Below are 19515 nucleotides of genomic sequence, written 5' to 3'. Positions count from 1 at the left end.
AGGAGAGGCTGCTGAGCTGTGTTAGCCTTTGGCTCCTGTACCATGGCTCCTGTGGAGCAGCAGCACATCGCCCAGATGTTTTGTTTTCCAATGGTTGCCAGGCATCTGGAATATGCCAGGTCCCATCTGTACTCTGAGACTGGTAAGACAGAAACCAGACCCTTGAGCAGCCCTTCTGAAAGATCAGAACATTGGACATGTGGTCCATGCTTGTCTTTCCCTCCCCAGTACGAAGCTGGGAGCTTGGAATTTCCTCCCAATCACATAGTGCTGTACCAGGGGACAGACAGTATGGCAAGAGGGTGCCACAAATTTCCTAATGGCTTCAATTCAGCTGGTTTTACACTTGTCAGAGGTATAGGAGCCTTTTAACTGGTTTTCTCTGGATTTCTCACAAAGGGGATTGGCTCATGTATTATTGAGTTAGTGTTTTTTTGGGAGGAAGAAGGATCTGGGTCTTTCTATTCTGTCATTTTCTTGATGTTACTTCAAGAGCATTAAGAACTCTGATTCTTTACCTTTGTTTCTGCTTCCAACTTTTCCATCCACACACAGATCCTCTTGTTGGGGACAGAGACCCAACTAATGAGTCAGATTCTCCTAATGCTCAACTAATGACCTTATTCTGAACTAGCTGAGTTTGGTCTGTGATTCTGGGATTGAATACTGGGAAATATCCTAATTCAAAAATAAGAAGAAGGGACAGGATGAGGCAGAGGAGGAGGAGAAAGAGAGGAAAGAGGACAGAGAAGAGAAAGAGGAAAAGAAAGAGAAGAATGAAAAGGAGACAAAGTATTTTATTCAATTTGTGGACCAAGGAGCTTGTGGGACTCTTTGTCATGCTTCTTAAATACAGCATTAAGAACAGAGGCAATAACAACAACAGCAACGACAACAACAACACAACAAAAAATCAGAAGCAACAAACTTAAGCTCTTCCTCATTTCTTCCTTGAGCAGTGTCTCTAGGCAGGCAGCTTAGGAGATGTCAGAGACCCAGTGTGTTAGCCAAGGCCCCACAGGACACAGATGGCACAATATAGATGGACAACTGAGGAGAGTTTAATGAGGGGTCTATATACAAGGGTTGGGACAGGGAGGATCAATAAAGAATGTCATGGCACCTTGAGACTCACAAGAGTTGGGAGGCTGAGCCTACAGAGGCAAGAAGAAGGAACCTGGCAGTTTGCAGCTTTAGAGAGGGTTTCATGATAGGAGCTGTGACCATTGGAATACAAACACAGTCCTCCCAACCTGTGGGCCAGCAGTGAGGAAGCAAGAGGATAAATACTGTAATCTCTTTCTTCTTAACCTCCAGTCTCCTACCAAAATCTTCTATTGGCCAAATAAAACCAGAGGTCCAAAGGCGAGTGACTTTACAGTATAAATGACTTTAATATAGTCCACGAAATCTAGCCTGCTAGGACACAAGATAGAGAAGAATGAAAAGGGATTCTGGAGAAGTAGAGGGAAAACACACATCTCACTGTGAGAGCTGGACTGCAACAGGCTTATGAAAAAAAATACCTTGGCTTTCTTACATCCAAAATGCAGAATTAAGAATTAAAGATCCACCACAGAATGAATAATACTACCGAAAGCATATACAATAATAGAGAGATACCAGCATCTGCCCAAAGCTCACTTGTGTGTTCTTGGCTCTGTCCTTTACACTAGGCTATTCAACACTGCTACATATGTGTGCTATACAGCCAACTGATACCTCTTAGGAATGCAGTAAAGCTGGGAGGATGGGAACACACTGGCTGAAAAATCAGGGTGTAAAGGCCCTTTGTGGAGCTGGACTCTTGTCACCTTGAAACCAGATGAAATATATCAAAAACAAATGTAAGGTCCTCTTTGGAGCTCAGAAAACTCAAATACCTGCTAGAAGTGGAGGATGGAGGTTGTGGCTCAGAATTTGTGTTAATGAGAACCACAATGTGAGGTCATGTATTCATTAGTGGCATCAACAAATTGAGCACTTAGTAGGCATTGTGCTGGAGTTATGATTTTAGTAGGGGACAAAACAGATATAATTCCGAGACTGTAAGTGCTTTGGGGAAGACAAAGTAAACATACAATTAAAATTACACTAGTCTCTCATTCAAGTACTAACCAGGCCTGACCCTGCTTATCTTCCAAGATCATATAAGATCAGATGTGATCAAGGTGGTATGCACCGCCTGGGTTCCATTTTCAGTAACAGCTCCTGTGGAAGTGCAGAGTATCTTGGGGAAGCCATCCCTCACCATCCTTGTCTCCCCAAGGCTGACCAAGGTGGCCAAGCTTTTTTTTCAGGAAGTCCACTCTCCCATTCATGACTACAGTGTTGGAGTCCCCAGAATTCTCAGAATCTCCTCAGGCTACCAGTAGCATAATGATATGTGACTTGGCTCTGGAAACCATTAGGAAGCAGCTGTGTGGCCAGCTTGGCAATGCCTACACTGGGCTCCAGTCCTGAGTGGCCACCACCAGCCACCAGGCTTCAGGAAGCACATGGCTCATCAGAGCCCCTTTGCTTCCCTCCCTTCAGATAGGCAGGCTGCAGCAAGCAAAAGCAGTTGGGATCTTTTATATCGAAACAGCAAAACACCAAAAAGGAAGTTGAGAGAACCCCACTCTTTACTATCCAAGCCACACACAAGCCTTCCTGACATTCTGTAAGCATGTGTGCCTTGTACCAAGTGGAAAATAAACTCTAAGTAGCCAGTAAGTAATAATAATAATAATAATAATAATAAAAAATAAAAGTAATAAAACTACATTTAACTATTATTTATGAATTGTCCCATTTACTCATCACAAAGTAGTAGAGAACTATTATTTTTCATAAACTTTTTATTTTATAATAGTTTTAGATTTCCAAAACTTTGTGAAGATAATACAGAGCATTCCCACATACTCCATATCTAGTCACCTCATTATTAACATCCTTCATTAGTATGGTACATTTGTCACAATCAGGGATCCAATATTGCTACATTATTGATCATTAAAATTCATCTACTTTATTTGGATTTCCTTATTTTTCTGTGTAATGTCTCTGTGTACTGTCCCAGTACCCCATTGGGATGCCACATTACATTTAGTCATTAGGTCTCCTCTAGACTGTGATAATTTCTCAGACTTGCTTTGATTTTGATGATGTTAACAATTTTTAGGAATACTGGTCAGGTATTTTGTAATCTGTCCCTCAGTGGGACTCCTATGATTCAGGTGTTATTCCTTTTTAATAAATGAGTTCTCTAATTCTTGTACCACGCTCTTTCCCTTAGTTTCCATCTTTTTTTCTGTTTCATTATTCTCCATAATTTTGTCTTCTATATCACTGATTCACTGTTCTGCTTCGTCCAACCTTGCTGCTGTGGCATCCATTCAAAATTGTATCTTGTGGGGCACTTGGGTGGCTCAGTTGGTTGAGCGTCCAACTTCGGCTCAGGTCATGATCTCACAGTTCTTTGGATTCTCTGTCTCCCTCTCTCTATGCCCCTCCCCTGCCCTGGCTCTCTCTCTCTCTCTCTCTCTCCCTCTCTCTCTCTCTCTGCAAAAAATAAACATTGAAAAAAAATTTTTAATTAAAAAAAAAGATTGCATCTCAGCTATAGCATTTTTTATTTCATCCTGACTAGATTTTACTTCTTTTATCTCCACAGAAAGGGATTCTATGCTTTTTTCAACCCCCGCTAGTATTCTTGCTATGATGGTTCTAAATTCTATTTCAGACATCTTGCTTGTATCTGTGTTGATTTAAAACCCTGACTGTCAATTCTTCCTGTTATTTTTTTTGGGGGGGTGTGGTGAATTCCTTTGTTTTGTCATTTGGATAAATAAAAATAATTTATAAAATAAAGATTAAAAACTAAGAAATTAAAACAACAGAAAAAATTTTAAAAAGGGAGTTAGATCCTAGGTGTGTTTGGTCTGATTGTTGAAAGGAGTTTGGTAGGATAGAAAAGAAAGAGAAAGAAAAGAAAAAATGTAAGAAAAAGTTTAAAAACTTTAAAAATTATCGCAATAAAATAGAATTAAATGAAATAAAGAAAGCGAAATATAATAAATTTACCAAAAAAAGTAGCAAAAAGAATTAAAATTTTTTCAAAAAAGAAAAATAAAGACAAAATTTTCTCTTTCTCTATACAAGAAAAGAAAGGAGAAAAAGAGGAATAAAAAACAATTTAAACAAAAGCAAAAAACAAAAACAAAAACAAAAAAACAAACCCTGAATAGATGAACCAGCAAACAGAATGAAAGCTGAATGGAATTACATCCAGTTTCCCCAGAACTGAAACTATGAAGCACGCGATAGTTCATACACTAAGCAGGTGGAGAGACTTGTGGTGGTCCTCTAGGGTGTGTGCGTGGTGGGCGCAGCTGGGCAGGGCTTGGTGTTACAGCTCTGTTCTCCACTAGATGGTGCTGCTTAGCTTCCTGGGGTGGATGGCTCTGGTGTGTGAGCATGTGTATGAGCCTGTGTGGGAGAGGTGAAAATGGTGTCACCCAGTTTTCTAGTTTCTGGCACAGGAACTCTGCTCTCACTGACCTGCAATCCAGCACCCCTCTTTTTGTCTTAGGCTTCTGTCCATGTCCCACTTCTACAATGTCCATGTTCAAGCCATCAACCTGTGAGGCAGCACCTCCCTCCCAAATTTTATCTCAGATGAGGCTATGTTTCCAAATCCATCATTTCTGAGAACCCTGCAGCTTGGACCCAGTTTGACCCTCTGGGGGAGGGTCTTGCTGAGCAATGGCTGAGTGCTGGCTTGCCCATGAAAAAAGTTCGTGGGATCACACAGCAGCAAAGGTTTGGAGATTATGGCAAATCACAATACACAGCTGGTGCCAGGTTTTACCACACTCTGGTGTCTTTGTTTTAATATCAGCAAATGTGGCTGTTCTCTGGGGTCTGCTGGAACCTTTGCCTATGGAGAGTCAATATGGCTTCTACAAAATGACCTCCATGCAGGGGAAGGGCTCTTTCCCATGTGGTCCATGGGCCCCTTGGACCTCGCAGCCTGCTTCTGGGGTCTCACCTTGTTTCCTCACCAGAACACCACTGGGTATTGAGCTCCAGAATTTCAGACTCTGCACTCCCCTATTTATAGAGTCCTAATGGTATTGAAACCCTCTTCTTTCTCACTGTCAGTGGTTTTGGGAAACAGATTCTTATTCAGTCCCTTGTGACTGTTTCCACTCTTTCTCTTTCTCTCCAGCACTTTGGCAGGGAGTGCTTTGCCTGTACTCTCCCATTATACCACACTCTCCCCCTACCCTTCTCTGTCTTCTCTCTGCAGAAACAGCTCCCTACCCTCCATGGCTTCTCTCTCTTTCAGTTCACCTCTCTGGAGTGTGTACCTGCTGAATTCTGAGTTTCAAGTTATGCAGATTGTTGTGTTAATCCTCAGATCAATTTCCTAGGTGTGCAAAATGATTTGGAGCTGATCTAGCTGCATTTCAGAAGCTGAGAACTTCCATGGTGCTCAGCCATCTTGGCCCCCTTTAAAACTGTCCTTCAGTGGAGATTTATCTGATGTTTTCCCTCATAATTAGTAAGGGGTATAGGTTTGAGGAAATACAGAGATAAAGTGGCATTTTCCTCACATATAAAGGGAGCATGCTATCAACATGACGTATCACTGCTGATGTTGACCATAATCACCTGGCTGAGTTCATACTTGTCGGGTGTCTGTATTGTGAACTTACTCTTTTCCTCCCATTTCCTTATTGTATTCTTTGGAAGGAAGCTACTATATGCAGCCCGTGTTTAAGGCTCCTGAAAACAAGAGTATTTACCTAAATTATTTAAAATTCTTCTGCATGGAGAGTTGTCTCTCTTCCCCCATTTATTTATTTATTCAGTCATTTATTTATAACAGTATGGAGTTAGAGATATTTTTCTTATCCTTGGGTTAAATCCAATACTAATTTATTTTTTCCCTCAGATTGTTTAAGCTTTGTCTATTGAAAACTCTTTCAGTTGTATCTTGTATACATTTGACATGCCCCCATCCTTTTACAAACTCTTCCTTACTTTGTGGCACTACAAGATGTTCTTGTATATTCCCTGCCACAGCCCTGGAATCAGGCATTTCTCCTAGGATTCTTGTTTCCTTTTATTGGAGAATGGAATTAGAAACCAAGATATGGGTGCTAAGTGTGCTCATTTTCACTCGTGTGTTATTGCTTCTTGGCTCTCCCAGCTGACAGAGCAGAAAATATATCTATACCTATCATTCTCTCTATATATGCATGTATATCTACATATCTATATTTATGTATCTGTATTCCCCCCCTCTATATCTAGTATATATCTGTGTCTATAAACAGAGGTTGTCAGGGTCTCCAAGACAAAGCAAGTAATGTCAAAAAATTTCCTCAATTTTTGTTTTTCTGAGAAAGTCTTTCTTTTTCTTTCACTTAAAAACATTTTTTAAAGTTTATTTATTTTGAGAGGGAGAGAGAGCAAGAGCAGGTGAGAAGCAGAGAGGGAGAGAGAGAATTGCAAAGCAGGCTCCACGCTGACAATAGAGAGCCCATTGTGGGGCTCAGTCTTACCAACCATGAGATCATGACCTGAGCCAAGAGTCAGATGCTTAACTGACTGAGCCACCCAAGTGCCCCTTATTTCACTTTTTAAGAATAATTTTGCTGCCAGGGTGCCTGGTGACTCAGTCAGCTAAGCGCCCAAATCTTGATTTTGGTTCAGATTATGATTTCATGGTTTCATGAGACTGAGCCCCACGTCTGGCTTTGCACCGATAGTGCAGAGCCTGCTTAGGATTCTCTCTCTCCCTCTCTCTCTCTGCCTCTCCCCTGCTCATGCATGTGTACTCTTTCTCTCTAAATAAATAAATAAATAAATAAATATTTAAAAAACAAAAGAATAATCTTGCTGGGTACAGAATTCTATGTTGACTTCTTTTAATACTCTAGATAGTTCACTCCATTCTCTTCTTACTGGCATGGTTTCTGAAGAGAAGCCCAATGTAAATATCATTCTTGTTCTTCTATAAGTAAGACTCTCATTCCTCTGATTTCTTACAAGATTTTCTCTTTATCTTTGATTTTCTACAGTTTGAATAGGGTGGGCTTATGTAGATATATAGTTTTTTAAAAAAAAATACTACTTTGTGTTCTTTGAGCTTCCTGTATCTGTGATTTAATGTCTCTCTAGTTTTGGAAAATTCTCAGCAATTATTACTTCAAACATTTCTTTGATTCCTTTCTCACTTTTCCTTCCAATATTCCAATTATGTTTATGTTATTCCTTTAGTAATTGTCTCACAGTTTTGGACATTCTGCTCTTTTGCATTCCTTCTTCTTTTTGCGTTTTGGTTTTAGAAGTTCCTATTGACTTGTCTTCACACTTACTGATTCTTTTCTTTCTTGTGTTCAATCTACTGGTGAACCCCTCAAAGGCATTGCTCATTTATTACTGTGCTTATTTCTAGCATTTCCTTTTAATTCTTTCTTAAAGTCTCCATATCTCTGCTTATGTTACTATTCCTTTCTTACATGTTGTCCACTTTTCCCATTAAAGCCCTTATCATATTGAACATATTTATCTTTAACTCCCCAGTATAATAATTCCCAAATCTCTGCCGTATTTGAGTCTGGGTCTCATCCTTTCTTGGTCCCTTCTGACTGCTTATTTTTACTTTTAGTATGCCTTGTAATTTTCTGTTGAAAGGTGGACATACTATATTGAGTAATGGAAATGAGTAGATAGGCCTTTACTGTGAGGTTTTATGTTTATCTTGTTAGGGGTTAGGCTGTGTTATAGTTGTAGGTGTCAAAGAATAGAACTTCTAGCATCTTTGTGTGTTCTCTCTTGTCTTTGGGTTTTCCTAGAGACTAAAGAGAATCTGCCTTCTTTTCACAACAACCCCCTATTATTTTGCAGGAGCACTCTTGATACAAAGTTAAGATGTGGTATGAAAGGAAGCCTTAGATAGTTTTATGATTAGGTCTCAGTCTTTTAGTGAGCCTGTCTCCCTGTGATATGACCTTCACAAGTATCTTTCAGTCTTTCTGTACTCTGGTGTTGCAGGAAAGGTAGAGAGGGCCAGAGTGGGTATTACCCTTCCCTCAGGTTGGTTAACTTCTAATAAAACAGTTTCTCTTGAGGGTAGGCCTTGTTAAGAGCGGAATGCTGTGGGGGTATTTCAAAATGACTACTTTCCCCTCCTCCTGCCAGAAGCACTAAGGGATTTGCCTCCGATCTTCCCCTGAGAACCTGATGTGTGACTCCTAGAGGTAAAACTCACAAAATCATGGGGTCCCTCATAAGACCAGACCCCCAAGAATTTTTAATTCTCAACTAGTTCTCTATTTAGTTTTATTTATTTCTCAACAATTTTAATTCTCAATTAGTTCACATGGTGCTTCCAGCAATTTTAAAGTGTTCCCGTCAGCAGCTTCTACTTGTGCATTTCTGCTCAAGCAAGCTGTGTTTTTCTGCCTCTCCAGTGTTGGGGGCAGCACTCTGCCCTGTGACCTCAATTCTCTTGTGGATCTAAGAAGAGTTTTGATTTACAGTTTTTTCTTCTTGTGAGAATGGGAGTGAGGACCTCCAAACTCTTTACATGCTGGACCAAAATCTGGAAGGCTAGCAATCAATCGCCTCTAGATCATGAAAACAACGTGGCTGGGGCGCCTGGGTGGCTCAGTCGGTTAAGCGTCTGACTTCAGCTCAGGTCACGATCTCGCGGTCCGTGAGTTCAAGCCCCGCGTCGGGCTCTGGGCTGATGGCTCAGAGCCTGGAGCCTGCTTCCGATTCTGTGTCTCCCTCTCTCTCTGCCCCTCCCCCGTTCATGCTCTGTCTCTCTCTGTCTCAAAAATAATAAAATAAACATTAAAAAAAATTAAAAAACAAAACAAACAAACAAAAAAAAACAACGTGGCTTATGCCCAGCACTTGCCTTGCTTTGGGGAGTCCTTTTGGTAAGTGCAAAGCATTGGGTGTCTAGATGGCTAGCGTTAAGGAAATACCTTAGGTGCTGATTCTCTGGAGACACGGTGTAAAGACCTGTATTGTCACAATTCATTGCTGGAAGAAATAAGCGTGTCCTTTGTGACTCCACTGGGAGACAGTCCTTGGCACCTTGCATCTGGCTTCCTCCTGGCTTTGATCATATGCCTTCTTTTGCTAGTTTTCCCTTATTTCCTTTCCTTGTAATAAATCTTAGTGAGAAGTATGATTACATAGTGAGTTCTGTGAGCTGTCTTGGTGGATCAGTGGGACTGGGTATGAAAAAAACAAAACAAAACAAAACATAGGAAAACAAACATGTTGGGATTTTAATAGAGGTGTCATTGAAACTGAAGATCACTTTGGGTAGTGATTCATCTGAACAATATTAAATCTTCTAATTCATGAAAATGGATATTTTTTTCATTTTATTCAGGCCCTTTAAAATTTTTTTTTAATTTTTTTTAACGTTTATTTATTTTTGAGATAGAGAGAGACAGAGCATGAATGGGGGAGGGTCAGAGAGAGGGAGACACAGAATCTGAAACAGGCTCCAGGCTCTGAGCTGTCAGCACATAGCCCAACGCGGGGCTCGAACTCACAGACCGCGAGATCATGACCTGAGCCGAAGTCGGCCGCCCAACCGACTGAGCCACCCAGGTGCCCCTAAAATTTCTTTCTTATAGTTCTCAGTGCACAACTCTGTTTTCTCCTGAGTTACTTTATTGCTATTATATTCCCCTTGATGCTATTATAAATGAAATTGTTTCCTTAATTTCTTCTTTGTAGTGTTCAGTGCTAATGTATAGAAATGCAACTGATTTTCATGTATTGCTTTTATACCCTGCAACATTGCTGAGTTTGCTTATTGGCTCCAATGTATGTCAAGTTTTTTTTAAAAATTATAATATGTCAGGGGTTTTTTTTGGTGTGAAATCTTTGCAAGTGTGTGTTCTGATAAAACTTTATTTATAAAAACAGGCTGAGGCTAACTGATTTCTGCTTTAAACCAAAAACCTGGGGGTAATTTGCTGTGACCATGCACAGAGACGCTGAGGACGCAACCTAGTTGTGCTTATTATGTGAGGAAATAAGTCCTTTCTTCCTCCTTTACTGCCTTTTCTTGCTTCATAGCTTAAAAGCAGTTTTATTAATTTTTCTTTATTTAATAAAAATGTAAATATTTAAGGTATACAATAGTATGCTCTGATATATATAGTGAAATGATCATTACAATCAAACTAATTAACATATCCATCTCACATAGTCACTTTTATTTTTTGGCAGTGAGAGCATCTGAGAATTACTTTTTTCTTTAATTTTTTTAAAACATTTATTTATTTTTTTGGGGCGCCTGGGTGGCGCAGTCGGTTAAGCGTCCGACTTCAGCCAGGTCACGATCTCGCGGTCCGTGAGTTCGAGCCCCGCATCAGGCTCTGGGCTGATGGCTCGGAGCCTGGAGCCTGTTTCTGATTCTGTGTCTCCCTCTCTCTCTGCCCCTCCCCCGTTCATGCTCTGTCTCTCTCTGTCCCAAAAATAAATAAAAAACGTTAAAAAAAAACAACAAAAAAACCCATTTATTTATTTTTGAGAGACAGAAAGAGACAGAGCATTGAGCAGGAGAGGGGTAGAGGGAGAGAGAGAGATGAACCCAAAGCAAGCTCTAGGCTCTGAGCTGTCAGCACAGAACCTGACATGTGACTTGAACCCACAAACTGTGAGATCATGACCTGAGCTGAAGTCGGACACTTAACCAACTGAGCCACCCAGGGGCCCCTGAGAGCTACTCTTTTACCAAATTTCTAGTACACAGTACAATATTATTAACTATAGTCAACTTGATGTGCATTAGATCTCTAGAACTTGTTCACCCTGTATAACTGAAACCTTGCCCCCTTGGCCATAAGGTAAACCATCCTTGCAACTGAGAATTCCACTTATTCATAGTGAATTCAGCTTACTAGTATTTTGTTGAGGATTTTTGCATTTTTATTCATAAAGAATATTGGCCTGAAATTTCCTTTTCTTGTAGTGTCTTTTTCTGGCTTTGGTATCAGGGTATTTTTGGCCTCATCAAATTAGTCAGGAAGTGTTCCTTCTTCAATCCTTCTGGTGGGGGGGGGGGATGATTTTGAGAAGGATTGGTGAAGCCATTCAGCCCTGGGATTTCTTTTTTGGGTGGTTTTGTGATTATTGATTTAATTTCTTTAGTAGTTATGGGTCTATTCAGATTTTCTACTTCATGAGTTAGTTTATGTAGATTGCATGTTTCTAGCAATTTGTCCATTTAATCTAGGTAATCAAATTTTTTTTGCTGTATAATTTATCACAGTATTCTCTTACCCTTTTAATTTCTGTAAAATTGGCATAAGCACTTTCATTTCTGATTCTGGTAATTTAAGTCTTTTTCTATTTTTCTTTTTCTTGGTCAGTCAGATTTGTCAATTTTGTTGATTTTTGATTTTCTGTATTGTCCTTTTATTCTCTAGTTTATCTATATCTGCTCTAATCGTTATTATTTCCTTCCTTCTACTTGCTTTGAGTTTAGGTTACTCTTTTAAAAAATTCCTTAAGATGTACAATTAAGGTATTGACTTGAGATCTTTTTCAATGTATGCATTTACAGTTACAGATTTCTCTGTCTGTACTACCTTTGTTCCAATCCATAAGTTTTGGCATGTTGTGTTTTTGTTTTTCTTTGACTAAAGGTATTTTCATTTTCTTTGTGATTTCTTCTTTCACCCATTGGTTGTTTAAGGGCATGCCATTCAATTTCCACATATTTGTAAATTTTCCAATTTTTCTTCTGCTACTGATTTCTAGTTGCATTCCACTGTGATCAGAAAAGATGTTTTATGAGATTTAAATCTTTTAACATTTATTAAGACTTATTGTGTATCCTGGGGAACCTGGTGGTTCAGTTGGTTAGGCATCCCACTTTGGCTCAGGTCATGATCTCTCAGTTGGTGGGTTTGAGCACCACACCGGGCTCTGTGCTGACAGCTCAGAGCCTGGAGCCTTCTTCAGATACTGTGTTTCCCTCTCTCTGTGCCCCTCCCCTGTTTCACTCTGTCTCACTCTCACACACACACACACACACACACACACACACACACAAATAAACATTAAGGAAAAAACAACAAAAAGACTTATTGTGTAGCCTAACAAATAGTCTTTCCTGGAGAATATCCCATGTGTACTTGAGAAGAATGTGCATTCTGCTCTTCTTGGGTAGAGTATTCTGTATATGTCCGTTCTGTATGTATATAATTGGTTTATAGTGTCGTTTAATTATTGAAAGATGGGCATTTTAGTCTCCAACTACTATTGTAGAAAATTCTATTTTTCCTTTCTGTTTTTGCTATAAATATTTTGGGGGTTGTGTTGTTGGTGCCTGTATGTTTATAATTGTTATATCCTCTTGCTGTGTTGAACCTTTTATTAATAGTCTCTGTTTCACATAACCCGTTTTTATATACAGTCTATTTTTTTCTGACAGTAATATAGCAACCCAGCTGCCTTTTGGTTAGTCTTTGCATGAGATACCTTTTCCATCTTTTTGCTTTGAATTTTTTGTGTGTACTTACATCTAAAGTGAATATCTAGCAGCATCTGGATGGATGATGTATTTTATCCAACTTTTCAATGTATGTTTTTAATAGGAGAGTTATTTTCATTTAACCAGATTACTGATAAAGAAGGATTTACTTCTCTTTACCTATTTGTTTTGGGTATGTCTTTTATGCTTTTTGTTTCTCAGTTTCTTTATTACTGCCCTCCCTTTTCTGCGTAGTGTACCACTTTGATTCCCTTTTTAACAGTTATTTCTTAACTACCTTAGAGATTACAATTAACATATTACAGTGTAATTTAAATAATATCAAGTTAGTTTCAATAGTATATACTCTAATCCTATATATCTCTGTTCCTACCCCAACTATTATTGTCACAGATGACATCTCTATGCACTGTATAGCCATTAATATTGACTTAAAATGATTGTGTTCTGCATTTGGCTATTATATAGGAAAAAGAGAGAAGTTGCAAACCATACCAAAAGTACAGTAATACTGGCTTTCATATTTACCCATGTGGTTATCTTTACCAGTGTTCTTTACTTTTTTCTTATTACTTTGAGTTACTCTTTAGTGTCCTTTCATTTCAGCCTGAAAGGTTCTCTTTAGTGTTTCTTTTTTAAATTAACTTTTTAAAAGTTTTTAAAAATTTATTTGTTTATTTTTTTAACAGGAAGTTTAAAAAAAATTTTTTTAATATGAAAAATTATGGAACGCTTCACAAATTTGCATGTGATCCTTACACAGGGCCATGCTAATCTTCTCTGTATCATTCCAATTTTAGGATATGTGCTACTGAAGCAAGCACTAAAATTTATTTTTGAGAGATAGTGAGAGTGGGGGAGGGACAGAGAGAGAGAGGGGGGAAAGAGAGAATCCCAAGCAGGCTCCACACAGTCAATGCAGAGCCCAACGTGGGCTCAAATCCACAAGCCATGAGATCCTGACCTGAGCCAAAGTTGGCGCTCAACTGACTGAGCCACTCAGGCTCCCCAAGGGGAATCAACTTTTAATTTTAGGGAGGATCCTTTGTAGGTGATGAGTTCGTTTTCTCTTACTATTTTCCAAATTCCTTATTTGTCTTTGGGTTTCAACAAATTGACTGTAATGTGTTGTGGCATAAATCTCTTTGAGTTTATCCTCCTTGGAATTGATTGATCTTCTTGGATGTATATATTCATGTGTTTCCTCAGACTTGAGAACTTTTGGGACATTATTTCTTCAAATATTTTTTCAGCCCTTCCTATCTCTCTTCTTTGGAACTCCTAAAATGAGAATGTTGATGAGTTTGATGATGTCCCACAGACTCTATTCATTTTTATTCATTCTTTTTTCCTTCTTTTCTTCATACTGGATAATTTCAAGTTCAGCAATCCTTTCTTCTGTTTGGTCAAATCTGATGTTGAACCTCCCTAGTGAGTTTTTTATTTTAGTTATTGTATTCGTCAGCTTGAGAATTTGTTTGGTTTATTATTAAAATTTCTATGTCTTTTTTGATATTCTCATTTTTTCTTACATCATTTTCCTTATTCCCTTTACTGTTTCTCCAGGGTTTCCTTTAAATCATTGTACATCTTTTTTTTTTTTTTCTGAGCTCTTTCTTTTCATTCTTTTTATTTTTTTTTATTTTTATTTTTTTTATTATTTATTTATTTATTTATTTATTTTTTAATATATGAAATTTACTGTCAAATTGGTTTCCATACAACACCCAGTGCTCATCCCAAAAGGTGCCCTCCTCAATACCCATCACCCACCCTGCCCTCCCTCCCACCCCCCATCAACCCTCAGTTTGTTCTCAGTTTTTAACAGTCTCTTATGCTTTGGCTCTCTCCCACTCTAACCTCTTTTTTTTTTTTTTTTCCCTTCCCCTCCCCCATGGGTTTCTGTTACGTTTCTCAGGATCCACATAAGAGTGAAACCATATGGTATCTGTCTTTCTCTGTATGGCTTATTTCACTTAGCATCACACTCTCCAGTTCCATCCACGTTGCTACAAAAGGCCATATTTCATTCTTTCTCATTGCCACATAGTATTCCATTGTGTATATAAACCACAATTTCTTTATCCATTCATCAGTTGATGGACATTTAGGCTCTTTCCATAATTTGGCGATTGTTGAGAGTGCTGCTATAAACATTGGGGTACAAGTGCCCCTATGCATCAGTACTCCTGTATCCCTTGGATAAATTCCTAGCAGTGCTATTGCTGGGTCATAGGGTAGGTCTATTTTTAATTTTCTGAGGAACCTCCACACTGCTTTCCAGAGCGGCTGCACCAATTTGCATTCCCACCAACAGTGCAAGAGGGTTCCCGTCTCTCCACATCCTCTCCAGCATCTATAGTCTCCTGATTTCTTCATTTTGGCCACTCTGACTGGCGTGAGGTGGTATCTGAGTGTGGTTTTGATTTGTATTTCCCTGATGAGGAGCGACGTTGAACATCTTTTCATGTGCCTGTTGGCCATCCGGATGTCTTCTTTAGAGAAGTGTCTATTCATGTTTTCTGCCCATTTCTTCACTGGGTTATTTGTTTTTCAGGTGTGGAGTTTGATGAGCTCTTTATAGATTTTGGATACTAGCCCTTTGTCCGATGTGTCATTTGCAAATATCTTTTCCCATTCCGTTGGTTGCCTTTTAGTTTTGTTGGTTGTTTCCTTTGCTGTGCAGAAGCTTTTTATCTTCATAAGGTCCCAGTAATTCACTTTTGCTTTTAATTCCCTTGCCTTTGGGGATGTGCCGAGTAAGAGATTGCTACGGCTGAGGTCAGAGAGGTCTTTTCCTGCTTTCTCCTCTAAGGTTTTGATGGTTTCCTGTCTCACATTCAGGTCCTTTATCCATTTTGAGTTTATTTTTGTGAATGGTGTGAGAAAGCGGTCTAGTTTCAACCTTCTGCATGTTGCTGTCCAGTTCTCCCAGCACCATTTGTTAAAGAGACTGTCTTTTTTCCATTGGATGTTCTTTCCTGCTTTGTCAAAAATGAGTTGGCCATACGTTTGTGGGTCTAGTTCTGGGGTTTCTATTCGATTCCATTGGTCTATGTGTCTGTTTTTATGCCAATACCATGCTGTCTTGATGATGACAGCTTTGTAGTAGAGGCTAAAGTCTGGGATTGTGATGCCTCCTGCTTTGGTCTTCTTCTTCAAAATTACTTTGGCTATTCAGGGCCTTTTGTGGTTCCATATGAATTTTAGGATTGCTTGTTCTAGTATCGAGAAGAATGCTGGTGCAATTTTGATTGGGATTGCATTGAATGTGTAGATAGCTTTGGGTAGTATTGACATTTTGACAATATTTATTCTTCCAATCCATGAGCAGGGAATGTCTTTCCATTTCTTTATATCTTCTTCAATTACCTGCATAAGCTTTCTATAGTTTTCAGCATACAGATCTTTTACATCTTTGGTTAGATTTATTCCTAGGTATTTTATGCTTCTTGGTGCAATTGTGAATGGGATCAGTTTCTTTATTTGTCTTTCTGTTGCTTCATTGTTAGTGTATAAGAATGCAACTGATTTCTGTACATTGATTTTGTATCCTGCAACTTTGCTGAATTCATGTATCAGTTCTAGCAGACTTTTGGTGGAGTCTATCGGATTTTCCATGTATAATATCATGTCATCTGCAAAAAGCGAAAGCTTGACTTCATCTTTGCCAATTTGGATGCCTTTGATTTCCTTTTGTTGTCTGATTGCTGATGCTAGAACTTCCAGCACTATATTAAACAGCAGCGGTGAGAGTGGGCATCCCTGTCGTGTTCCTGATCTCAGGGGAAAAGCTCTCAGTTTTTCCCCATTGAGGATGATGTTAGCTGTGGGCTTTTCATAAATGGCTTTTATGATCTTTAAGTATGTTCCTTCTATCCCGACTTTCTCAAGGGTTTTTATTAAGAAAGGGTGCTGGATTTTGTCAAAGGCCTTTTCTGCATCGATTGACAGGATCATATGGTTCTTCTCTTTTTTTTTGTTAATGTGATGTATCACGTTGATCGATTTGCGAATGTTGAACCAGCCCTGCATCCCAGGAATGAATCCCACTGGATCATGGTGAATAATTCTTTTTATATGCTGTTGAATTCGATTTGCTAGTATCTTATTGAGAATTTTTGCATCCATATTCATCAGGGATATTGGCCTGTAGTTCTCTTTTTTTACTGGGTCTCTGTCTGGTTTAGGAATCAAAGTAACACTGGCTTCATAGAATGAGTCTGGAAGTTTTCCTTCCCTTTCTATTTCTTGGAATAGCTTGAGAAGGATAGGTATTATCTCTGCTTTAAACGTCTGGTAGAACTCCCCTGGGAAGCCATCTGGTCCTGGACTCTTATTTGTTGGGAGATTTTTGATAACCGATTCAATTTCTTCGCTGGTTATGGGTCTGTTCAAGCTTTCTATTTCCTCCTGATTGAGTTTTGGAAGAGTGTGGGTGTTTAGGAATTTGTCCATTTCTTCCAGGTTGTCCAATTTGTTGGCATATAATTTTTCATAGTATTCCCTGATAATTGCTGGTATCTCTGAGGGATTGGTTGTAATAATTCCATTTTCATTCATGATTTTATCTATTTGGGTCATCTCCCTTTTCTTTTTGAGAAGCCTGGCTAGAGGTTTGTCAATTTTGTTTATTTTTTCAAAAAACCAACTCTTGGTTTCGTTGATCTGCTCTACAGTTTTTTTAGATTCTATATTGTTTATTTCTGCTCTTATCTTTATGATTTCTCTTCTTCTGCTGGGTTTAGGCTGCCTTTGCTGTTCTGCTTCTATTTCCTTTAGGTGTGCTGTTAGATTTTGTATTTGGGATTTTTCTTGTTTCTTGAGATAGGCCTGGATTGCAATGTATTTTCCTCTCAGGACTGCCTTCGCTGCGTCCCAAAGCGTTTGGATTGTTGTATTTTCATTTTCGTTTGTTTCCATATATTTTTTAATTTCTTCTCGAATTGCCTGGTTGACCCACTCATTCGTTAGTAGGGTGTTCTTTAACCTCCATGCTTTTGGAGGTTTTCCAGACTTTTTCCTGTGGTTGATTTCAAGCTTCATAGCATTGTGGTCTGAAAGTATGCATGGTATAATTTCAATTCTTTAAACTTATGAAGGGCTGTTTTGTGACCCAGTATATGATCTATCTTGGAGAATGTTCCATGTGCACTCGAGAAGAAAGTATATTCTGTTGCTTTGGGATGCAGAGTTCTAAATATATCTGTCAAGTCCATCTGATCCAATGTATCATTCAGGGCCCTTGTTTCTTTATTGACTGTGTGTCTAGATGATCTATCCATTTCTGTAAGTGGTGTGTTAAAGTCCCCTGCAATGACCACATTCTTATCAATAAGGTTGCTTATGTTTATGAGTAACTGTTTTATATATCTGGGGGCTCCGGTATTTGGCGCATAGACATTTATAATTGTTAGCTCTTCCTGATGGATAGACCCTGTAATTATTATATAATGCCCTTCTTCATCTCTTGTTACAGCCTTTAATTTAAAGTCTAGTTTGTCTGATATAAGTATGGCTACTCCAGCTTTCTTTTGGCTTCCAGTAGCATGATAAATAGTTCTCCATCCCCTCACTCTCAATCTAAAGGTGTCCTCAGATCTAAAATGAGTCTCTTGTAGACAGCAAATAGATGGGTCTTGTTTTTTTATCCATTCTGATACCCTATGTCTTTTGGTTGGTGCATTTAATCCATTTACATTCAGTGTTATTATAGAAAGATACGGGTTTAGAGTCATTGTGATGTCTGTATGTTTTATGCTTGTAGTGATGTCTCTGGTACTTTGTCTCACAGGATCCCCCTTAGGATCTCTTGTAGGGCTGGTTTCGTGGTGACAAATTCCTTCAGTTTTTGTTTGTTTGGGAAGACCTTTATCTCTCCTTCTATTCTAAATGACAGACTTGCTGGATAAAGGATTCTCGGCTGCATATTTTTTCTGTTTAGCACACTGAAGATATCGTGCCAAGCCTTTCTGGCCTGCCAAGTTTCAAAGGAGAGATCAGTCACGAGTCTTATAGGTCTCCCTTTATATGTGAGGGCACGTTTATCCCTTGCTGCTTTCAGAATTTTCTCTTTATCCTTGTATTTTGCCAGTTTCACTATGATATGTCGTGCAGAAGATCGATTCAAGTTACGTCTGAAGGGAGTTCTCTGTGCCTCTTGGATTTCAATGCCTTTTTCCTTCCCCAGTTCCGGGAAGTTCTCAGCTATAATTTCTTCAAGTACCCCTTCAGCACCTTTCCCTTTCTCTTCCTCCTCTGGGATACCAATTATGCGTATATTATTTCTTTTTAGTGTATCACTTAGTTCTCTAATTTTCCCCTCATACTCCTGGATTTTTTTATCTCTATTTCTTTCAGCTTCCTCTTTCTCCATAACTTTATCTTCTAGTTCACCTATTCTCTCCTCTGCCTCTTCAATCCGAGCTGTCGTGGTTTCCATTTTGTTTTGCATTTCGTTTAAAGCGTTTTTCAGCTCCTCGTGACTGTTCCTTAGTCCCTTGATCTCTGTAGCAAGAGATTCTCTGCTGTCCTGTATACTGTTTTCAAGCCCAGCGATTAATTTTATGACTATTATTCTAAATTCACTTTCTGTTATATTATTTAAATCCTTTTTGATCAGTTCATTAGCTGTTGTTATTTCCTGGAGATTCTTCTGAGGGGAATTCTTCCGTTTGGTCATTTTGGACAGTCCCTGGAGTGGTGAGGACCCACAGGGCACTTCCCCCATGCTGTGGTGTATAACTGGAGTTGGTGGGCGGGGCCGCAGTCCGACCTGATGTCTGCCCCCAGCCCACCGCTGGGGCCACAGTCAGACTGGTGTGTGCCTTCTCTTCCCCTCTCCTAGGGGCGGGATTCACTGTGGGGTGGTGTGGCCCGTCTGGTCTACTTGCACACTGCCAGGCTTGTGGTGCTGGGGAGCTGGCGTATTAGCTGGGGTGGGTAGGCAAGGTGCACGGGGGCGGGAGGGGCAGGCTTAGCTCGCT

At 39.3% G+C, this 19515-nt stretch overlaps 1 protein-coding gene and 1 non-coding gene across 5 annotated transcripts in view; one reads left to right on the top strand and one right to left on the bottom strand.

The window, feature by feature from the left end:
- Positions 1-19515, top strand: part of ALDH1L1 (aldehyde dehydrogenase 1 family member L1) — a 106338-nt gene that overhangs the window by 42389 nt on the left and 44434 nt on the right. The gene's annotated exons all lie outside the window — the stretch shown is intronic.
- Positions 13248-13353, bottom strand: LOC131511177 (U6 spliceosomal RNA). The gene has a single exon (XR_009261382.1). It is a non-coding gene; the product is annotated as a U6 spliceosomal RNA (small nuclear RNA).

Source organism: Neofelis nebulosa, chromosome 4 (assembly GCF_028018385.1).
Source record: "Neofelis nebulosa isolate mNeoNeb1 chromosome 4, mNeoNeb1.pri, whole genome shotgun sequence".
In the NCBI taxonomy this organism is placed as follows: domain Eukaryota; kingdom Metazoa; phylum Chordata; class Mammalia; order Carnivora; family Felidae; genus Neofelis; species Neofelis nebulosa.
This window is presented reverse-complemented; position numbering and strand designations above follow the sequence as displayed.